The 9,850-nt window shown below is 42.5% G+C and overlaps 1 long non-coding RNA gene across 1 annotated transcript; it reads right to left on the bottom strand.

Annotated features, from left to right (window-relative positions):
* Positions 1–4,810: 4,810 nt before the first annotated feature.
* Positions 4,811–8,160, bottom strand: LOC118907071 (uncharacterized). The gene is made up of 3 exons (XR_005022691.2): positions 7,885–8,160; positions 6,631–6,808; positions 4,811–6,186 (listed from the first exon to the last, which is right to left on the bottom strand). It is a non-coding gene; the product is annotated as an uncharacterized LOC118907071 (long non-coding RNA).
* Positions 8,161–9,850: the final 1,690 nt, after the last annotated feature.

A 9,850-nucleotide genomic window follows, 5' to 3' on the forward strand; every position in this document is an offset into this window, starting at 1 on the left:
AGCACATCTCTTCTAGAAATCATATAATTGGTCCTCCTATTTTTTTAAAAATTAATTCTGATAATCTCTGCCTCTTAATCAGGGTAGTTAATTCATTTCTGCTCAAAGTCATTATTGATGTGTTCGGATTTAGTTCTAGCATTTTGCTGTTTGTTTCCTGTTTGTGTATCTGGTCTTTGTTCTTCTTCCTTTTCTGACTTCTATTGGGTTAATTGAATATTCTTCAGAATTCCATTTTGATTTTTCTATTGGCTTTTTAGTTATATACTCTTTGCACTGTGTTTAAGTGGTTGCTCCAGATATTTCAATATATAACCTTAGCTTTTCACAGCCTACTTAGAGTTAATATTATACCACTTCACTCAAAACGTAAGAGACTTGTAACTCATACTCATTTTAACCTGCATCTTTTATGCTACGTTCTGACAAATATTCTATGTACATATTCCCTAAACTCCATCATGCAATGTTATAACTTTCACTTTAAAGTTTAGGATGTATTTTAAAGAAATTAAGAGAAAAAAAAGATAGTTTAAAAAACATATACCCCTGTAGTTGCCATTTCTGGTACCCTTTATGTCCTCTTGAAGAGCTGAGCTTTCATCTGGTACTATTTTCCTTTAGTCCTGAGAACTTTCTTTAGTCCTGCTTGGAGCACAGGTCTTCTGGTGATGAATTATCCTAGGTTTCCTTTATCTGAAAATGACTTCATCATTTCTTTATTCCTGAAGGATATTTTTTACCTAATATAGAATTCCAGTTTGCCAATTTTTCCTTTCAACATTTTATTATTTTTCTTAATTTCAGTAGTTTTTTATTTATAGAAAAATTGCAAAGATAGTACAGAGGGTCCCCATATATCCTACATCCAGCTTCCCCTGTCGTTAACACCTTTCATTAGCATTGTGTGCTCGTTACAGTGAATGAGTTAGTAGTTTCTGAAAAAGATGGTGGAGAATTGGTATGATGATTTCTTCCTTAAATGTTTGATAGAATTTGCCAGTAAAATCATATGGTCCTGGTGCTTTATTTTTTGGAAAGTTATCCACTTTTGACTCAATTTTCTTAATAGATATAGGCCTATTCAGATGATTTATTTCTCCTTGTGTGAGTTTTGGTAGTTTTTGTCATTTAAGAAATTGGTCCATTTCATCTAAGTTATTAAATTTGTGAGTATAGAGCTGTTTCATAGTATTCCTTTATTAACCTTTAATATCCCTGGAATCAATAGATGAGCCCTCTTTTATATATGATTTTGGTAATTTTGCCTTTTCTCTTTTTTTCCTGGTTAGTCTGCCTAGAAATTTGTCAGTTTTATTGATTTAAAAAAAGCCAATTTTTAATTTTGTTGACATTCTATATTGATTTTCTGTGTTTAATTTCATTGATTTCTGCTCTGATTTTATTATTTGTTTTCTTCCACTTGTTTCAGGATTACATTGCTCTTCTTTCTCCAGTTTCCCAAAGTAGAAGCTTAGATTATTTTAAATCTTTCTTCTTTTCTTATATATGCATTTAATGCTGTAAATTCCTCTGTAAGGACTGTTTTCACTACATCCCACAAATTTTGATAAGTTGTATTCTTATTTTCACTTTAAATATATTTCTTAAAAGAAATATAAAAGGAAAACAGTTTTATTGTTTTTCTTGAGACTTCTTTGCCCCACATGTACACTGTGGTCTAATAATACACTTTCTATTATTTCTAGTCCCTAAAATTTGTTAGGGGGTGTTTTATAGCCCAGGATGTGCTCTATCTTCATGAATGTTCCATGTAAGCTTGAGAAGACTATATTTTCTGCTGTTTTTGGTTGGAATATTTTAGAAATGTCAATAAGATCAAGTTGATTGATAAACCATTCAGGTCAACTATATCCTTCTGGTTTTCTGTTTGCTTGACTTATCAATTCCTGACAGAGGTGTGTTGAAGGCTACAACTGTAACAGTGGATTTTATCAATTTCATCTTGAATTATATTAGTCTCGACTCACATGTTTTGATCTGCTGTTAGATGCATTTAGGATTATTATTTCTTGCAGAATCAATCACCTTACCATGATGAAATGCCCCTCTTTATCCCTGATAATTTTCTGTATTCTGAAGTGTGATCTGTCTAAAATTACCACAGTCATTCCAGCTTTCCTTGGTCAGTATTAGTGTGCATATCTTTCTCCATCCCTTAGTGCTTAACATATTTGAGTTTTTATATTTAAAGTGGGTTTCTTGCCGTTAACATATAGTTGAGTCTTCTTTTTTAGTTCAGCCTGACAATCTGTCTTTAATTGGTATATTTAGACCATTCACATTTAAAATGATTATTGATATAATTGGGTTAATATCTACCATATTTGTATCTCTTTTCTGTTCACTTTATTTGTTGTTTTACTTTTCCCCTCCCCTTTTCTGCCTTTTCTGATTGCAAATAAACATTATATATGATTTCATTTTATTTCCTCTCTTAGACTATCAAATATCATTCTTTATTAAATTTTTTAGTGGTTGCCTAGAATTTGCAATATACATTTTAAAACTAAGTGTATCTTTAAATAATATAATACCACTTTACATGTAGCATAGGTACCTTATATAACAGAATATTTCCAGTTCTTCTCTCCCATCCCTTATGATACTGCTGTCATTCATTTCACTTATACATAAGTGATATGCACCCAAAACATCGTTACTATTTCATTTTACCTTCATTTATTTCTTCTCCAACACTCTTCTTGTCTTTCTTTCTGTGGTGAAGAGCCACTTTAACAAAGGAGGCTCACCTGTGCATCCCTTTCTTCTCAAAGTCAATCCCAAGGTCCAAGTCTAGCAGCTGTCAATCATCATATCTCCCATGTATATAACCCAGAGTCTTGCCACGCGTGACGTAATGCTCAGTCCCCACAAGAAGCCTGTGAAATTCATGAACCAGGAGTCACAATCCCGGCATAACAGACCTGTTGATCTCCCAGCATTACTGAAGGACAGTTAATTGTCATTAAATCAGCGCTTCACTGCCGCTGCTCACACAGAGTGCACTGCATAGATTTGGCCATGTGAGAAGCTGCTGAACTACAGATTAACAGTTAGAGCTTGTATTTGATTATCTGTTTAGAATTGGTGAATCCGGCTGAAGGATATATGAGTATGCATTATACTAGTTTTAATTTTTTTAATTGAAGTATTACAGAAAAGTATGTATGTAAAAAGTATACAGCATTGTACTGTTCTTGAAACTTTTCTGTAGGATTAAAATTTTTTAAATAAATTTTTTTGGGAAAAAATGTAGCAATCAGAGTAGGTAATACACACTAAAAAAGTAGTTACATACACTATTTTTTTAAAAGTAGATTATATACACTCTGAGTTATTTGTACATGCCTGAGTGGGCAGGTCCTAATGCTACGTCCCCCAGGGGTCTCCTCTCCTTGGAGCAGATATCCAAGGTGGAGGTAAATTTCTTAGGAATAAATTCTGAGCCTTACTAACACTTGCCACAGCCTCCAAAACTCCAGAATTACACAGTGAAACATCACAGCTGTCCCTGTGTCTTGGGAGACCTTTCTACCATGGGCTAGAATCCTACTTAGCAGTGAGGAGGGCTAAATGTAGAATTATTCACAGACTTGGAGATTTTCAAACCAACTGTAAGCATGTGCCTCTTCCACCCCACTAACTCTGGGAAGGGGCTGGTACACTTGCAGAGGTCAAGGAGCCTCCTGAGAGAAGGAGCCCCAAACTAACCCTTGACTCCTTCCTTTTGAAGAACCACATTATCAGAAGCTTAGCCTGAGAAGACGGAGTCTGGCACCGGCAGGCAGGGAAGGACTCCAAGTAGACCCACCCCCCCTCCCCCGAAGCTCCCCATGGGCTGGCTAAGCTTGGGTGTGGACTTGGGAAAATGAAAGAACCTTAGCCTTCCCCCAAGGGTGGAGGGCCCCCGCCTTCCACCCCCATCCCACACCTTCCCCACCCACCCCAGTGCCCTCATCCCCGCCACTTGCTCCCCTCAGTTGGTGGTTGGTCTAAGACTGAAGAAGAGCAGCAGGGTCTCCGCACACAGAAGCCCACTGGCTTGTTCTTCCTTCCCCTCTTCAGCGCATCCAGGGAGTGGACTGGGAGTGCTGAGAATTCTTATGCCAGACAAGGTGGGAAGTCCTCAAGGGATGGGACTTACTGTGAATTTGACTGTGTGGGGGGCTGAAGCGCTTGAACATTACGAACAGATGTGGTCATGTTTGTCTTCCAGGAGGGCAAAGCAAGTTTTTGTGCAACAGGGGTCAAAGGCACTTTGTGGGGAAGTTGGGGTTCCTATGGCCAGGATCCTCACTGAACTTAAACCACCTGATGATGTAACTGGCCTGTTGCTAGGCCACTGCTTCCACGCCTTTAGGCAATAAGCTATTATTGCGCTAAATAGAGAGCTCGGCCCAGTGCTCTGGGCAGAGGCAGAGAGACTCTAGCGCTCTACCTACCGCCAGGAGAACAAGCCGGGTAATAAACCCTTTCACCCCAACGAACGTTTTGCTGTCAATTTCTTTGGTCACATTGAATTCATAGCGAACTTGCTCGGGGCTGAAACCCATTGGTAAGACATATTTTCAAAGGCAAAGACATATTATCAACCTATTCCTCATCTGCAAAACATACACCGAAACACACCCAACTCACATTCTCATTTCCCCTTCCCCCGTCTCCCCCAGGTGGGAGAGGCGGTGGCCATGCTGATGGGGAGCTGGTGGCCATGCTGATGGGGAGCCGGGGGAGCCGTGCCAGAGCCAGGACGCTGAGGCTCAGGGAACCTTGGGCCTTGGTCCAGTTCCTTGGCTTCTCACCACCACGTTCCCTTCTCCTGCCTTCACTTCCCCTCAGTGAAGTTTCACTGTCAACACTACACAGGAACCTTTGGTTCTAAAAATCATTTATTTTCTAGCACCAAGTGAGGCAGAACTCTCTTCCATAAAGTGATCCAGGAGTAAGGATTATTCATGTCACTGAATTGATTTGGTTTTGCCCTAGGTCTCTGAGCCAGGACACATATTTTAAGTGAAATCACACATACTCAAAGTATGTTTGTGTAGCGCGGTTTCATCTGGAAAAGCCAGTCACTGCTAGATGGGGATTTTTTTTTATTCCAAAGTAGTGAAATGTTTGGAGCTCAGTAGCCCAGGGATATGAATTATGTTCTCAACTTTGTTGTTTTAACTGTTTATCTTTATTGTGATAAATATAAACTCACTCTAACAAAGGAGAGGATCTAACAGTTCATCCCGGACAAAGAAAATCAGCAAATTTGACTCCTGTTCACAGTCCCTGTTGCCAATGACTAGAGAGGGTTTGGGGTTTGTCAGGGAAGAAAACCAGCCAAAAGCAAATTGTTATCGAAAACTTCATCCACTTGTGTTGGAGCCAAATGTCATAGTGGCACTCATTTCACCCGCCCTGCTGCTACCCTCGTGGTTTCGTTTTAAGACCAGGCATGGTTTCTAGAAATGAATTTCAACACCCTGCTTGATGTTTTGCTGTAGCATGGCTTGGCACCGTAATTTCAGGATTAAATCCAAAGGAGGGTCCCTTTCCTAACAACACTTTCTGCATTTCAACAGCTTGTCTCACTGGCCTGCACCTGTGGAGTTGAGTGCCAGAGCCAAAAATCTCTTTGTGGCAGAGAAAAACACCAAGAGCTTGATGTGTCGAAATCAGGAAGGTGCTCTAGTGTGAACAAGACTCATTTGCAGATAGACAAACAACAAACTCTACATCCTTTTTCTAGAGGGATGTGAAAAATGGCTCCATTAAAATACTGTATTTCACATTCTCCAAATAACTGAGCTTCCTGACAGGCATTCTCCTCGGATCTGGAGAGGAAGCTTGGCTCAGCTGGGCTGTGTAGACACATGAAGTCCTCGGGCACATGCCAAAGGCAGGATGGACTTGTGCAAGAGACAAGGGGTGGGGTGGGGAGCAGGCCTAGCCCCTCCACAGCTTGGGGCACGTGGGGGCAGGGGGGAGCAGAGGAAAAGAGTGGGAAAGGCTGCACAAAGACTGATCGAAAGCCAAGGTCATCACTCTGATTCAGTCATTCCTTCCTGGAAAGAGAGCATTTTTGTGCTTAACCTCATGGCCTCAGATTTCCAGGATGTCGCTGGCTCTCTGGATATCTCTGGGGCTTGCTTATTTACCAGGCTTCTAGACCTAGGGACAGAAAAATTTGAGAGGAAATTACTCAAGTGGGACACAAAGAGAAACCAATGGCAAAACAAGCACTTTTAAAATGCCGCTCACATGTCTTCCCATGGAAGTTATCACCAATTAAACAGATGCCATGTTTTTATTGTCCACTGTAACTAAAGAGTCTATTTCATGAAGTTTCAAGCTTTTCCTCAAAAAAGAATCTCATTTGAAGAATGCTCAAAATGATAATGTAGAGGGAGATACTCACAAATCTAAAACTTTTGGAAAACTTAATTTAACGTTTTGCAGGCCCATTTCCTAATATGCCCAGATGTATGCAAAATCTTCTTAAAGTTATTGAGAGAAAGAGCAAAGTCTCCACAAGGGCTCTTTCACAGTCCTTTACTACCCTGTCTCCCTGAGCTGGTCAGACCATTTTTAATGCAGTGCTGTGTTATCACTCACCATGCGGTCAGGGATTTGTGAATAGACGCATCTGAGGCTAGCAGCTTTGGGGCAGAGGAGCTGAAGAACTTCCACGGTGTACTTGATAAAGTTGGAGATGGAAGGGGCCTCAGAGCAATAAGATAGCATCTGGTGAGAGGGCTTTCTGAAGAGAAGACTCAACCTGTGAAGTTCTCCTCTACCGACAAAGGAGACGATTGTAAGATTTGTACTCTGTGGTCCCAGAGGACCAAGGTAAGACTGAAAGGAGAACAGGGCTTAGTTCTTTCTAGCAGGTGCACCAGGAGGTGGTGAAACCCCTGACCTTGGCCTATCTCTAGCAAACACTAGATGGCTATTGCTGGAAAGCTATGGAAGGGGCTCGTGTGTTGTGCAGCTGCCAGAACCAGATCAGAGAATCTACAGTATTGACTCAGAGAAGGGCAGGACAATAAAGGATATTTCCCCAAGGAAGGAGGTTTTCTGGTGTCGGCATTTCGAGTTCCCAGCAAAGGCCCATTCCGAAAAGGTCAGAGCACATGAGCACTACAACTTCCTGAGGGTAAGGACTTGACCTATTCATTCTTGTGCTCCTCTACGGAAAAGCACAATGTTTCATAAATGAATGAATGGAATGAACAAACGACTGAATGTTGATTTTCTCTGTAAGGAAGATGGTGGGGTTCTGTGTGACACAGACATATGCAACAAGCAGAGGAGTTATGGGAAAAGGCCAGGTAAGTATGTTGGGGCAAGATGATGAAGGATCTTAAGTGCCAGGTAGAAGAATTTGCACTTGGTATGGCAAACTAGCACATGCCCTAGCTAAAGCACAAGAAATGGTTAGCTCACACTCCCAAGTCTCCCTAGCTCTCACCTCATACACCTTCCTGCTCACACCCCAAGTCTCCCTAGCTCTCACCTCACACACCTTCCTGCTCACACCCCAAGTCTCCCCCATCTCATGCTCTAAATCTCCAAGGTCACTCCAAACATCCTGTAGCTCAGGGTGGTTGTGGAATATTTCTGTGCAGTCATTTCGAGACTTAATAGAACACACTGATGAACATCATCGGTCTGTCCCTCCAGTCTCTCCAAGGCTGTGGCAGAGACAGGCAACATCACCAAAGACCAACATTCCCCTTCCAGACTGTAGAGTTGTTGCTACAAAGTGATTTCTCTGTCAGGGACTATATTTCCCAGTCTCTGGCTTATCTAGGAGGGAACTATGTGACTAATTTTCACCAATAAGATAATAAAAGCAGTATATTTCACCTCGGTGTTGTTATGGTTAAGAAGTCGGTGTGTCTCCTCCATGGTCTCTCTAATCATCTGCAGCTCAGTGAGATGCCCTGGCAGAAGGAAGAGTTCAAGTTAGAAAGAGCCTTAATCATAGAAGGTCGCCCACAAATGTCAGCCATGGACTATGCCGTGAATGGGAAATAAATATTTTTTGGGTCAAGCCACTGAAATTTTGAGGTTGTTTATCATGACAGTTAGATGACCACAAGTTATGTAGAGACCCAGCTGGAACCTTTTAGAGCCCCAAGAATGGACTCAGGATCAAGGAGTATCAAAAAGTACCTGACACAAAAAAGTTTAATAAATACTTGGTGGATAAATAAATAAAAATTCTCTGGGTCCCCAACACTCTGGAAGAGGCTGAGTACAAGTCACCCATTCACCTCAGAGGGACAAGGCCTCAAATTAGATTCGAACTTTAGAGAAGGGCATGATGAGGGAGGGTGAATCCAAATGGGCACAAATACAGGAATCTGAGGCACAAAAGTTTCCAGCTGCAATTCTGTAACAGTTTTGGTCCTGCTGGAATACCCTCTCTTCACCAACAACTCTACTGCCTCCCTGCCCACATGACTGCCAGCTGCAGAGCCCAGTTTGTTCCACAGACATATAGGGATACACACTTCATCCCCAATACTGAGGGGTACGTCAGTAGTTAAGACATGGTCCCCATGCCAGGGAACATCCAGATGAGAGGGGTGCATGCACATAAAGCTCAAGAGGGGCCAAGTGTTGCTAATTTGTGCTGAGAAGCTGGAAAGAGTATCACTCCTACCCTGAGAACAGCACAAAGCCAACTAAATGCCAAAATTACAAGTTTTCTTCAGTTCACAAAGAGCTGAGGTTTCAAGGCAACCAAGTAGCCTGAAATCTAAAAAAGGACAGGGCCACCAGAAAAGAGACAATGTATATGAACACTGGTTTACCTGTGGCAGAACATGGGAGGAAGACATATCAGGTGTAAGAATAATTCAGCTGGGAGGGGTGGAAGATGGCGGCGTGAGTAGAGCAGCGGAAATCTCCTCCCAAAACCACATATATCTATGAAAATATAACAAAGACAACCCTTCCTAGAATAAAGACCAGAGGACACAGGACAATATCCAGACCACATCCGCACCTGAGAGAACCCAGCGCCTCGCAAAGGGGGTAAGATACAAGCCCCGGCCCGGCGGGAGCCAAGCGCCCCTCCCCCCAGCTCCCGGAGGGAGAAGAATAGGCAGAGCGGGAGGGAGACGGAGCCCAGGACTGCTGAACACCCAGCCCCAGTCATCCGGGCCAGAGTGCAGACACAGTATGTGCCCAGGGGGCCCTGGATACCAGGGAAACAGGGCAGCGAGAACAGTGAGCGGGCACCGGAGGCCGGGTGCCGGAGGACATAAGAAAAGCGCGCGACCAATTTTTTTTTTTTTTTTTTTTGCTGTTTTGTTTTGGCGAGCGCTTTTGGAAGTCTTAAAGGGATAGGGACCCCAATACTAGGGAAACAGGGCAGCAAGACCGGCGAGCAGATGCCTGAGGCTGGCGCTGAAGAATAAAGAAAAACGAGTGGCCATCTTTTTTTTTTTTTAATTAAAAATTTTTTTTTTTTTTTAATTAAAAAAAATTTTTTTTTTTTGGTGGTCGTTGTTTGTTCTGGCGGGTGCTTTTTGGAAGTCTTAAAGGGGCAGGGTGGGACACTTAATCCAGAGGTAGGGAATCCGGGATCTCTGGGCACCCTAACCCCTGGGCTGCAGGGAGCAGGGAGGCCACTTACGGAGATAAATAGCCTCCAGGCCGCTCCCCCTCCAACGCGACTCCACCACTTTGGAGCAGAGGCCTGAACCAGGCCACGCCCACAGCAACAGCGGAGATTAACTCCATAGCAGCCGGGCAGGAAGCAGAAACCCTGTCTGCGGGCAGCTGCGCAGCACAAGCCACTAGAGGCCGCTGTTCTCCCAGG

The sequence above is a fragment of the Manis pentadactyla genome, chromosome 1 (genome assembly GCF_030020395.1).
Source record: "Manis pentadactyla isolate mManPen7 chromosome 1, mManPen7.hap1, whole genome shotgun sequence".
Classification (NCBI taxonomy): domain Eukaryota; kingdom Metazoa; phylum Chordata; class Mammalia; order Pholidota; family Manidae; genus Manis; species Manis pentadactyla.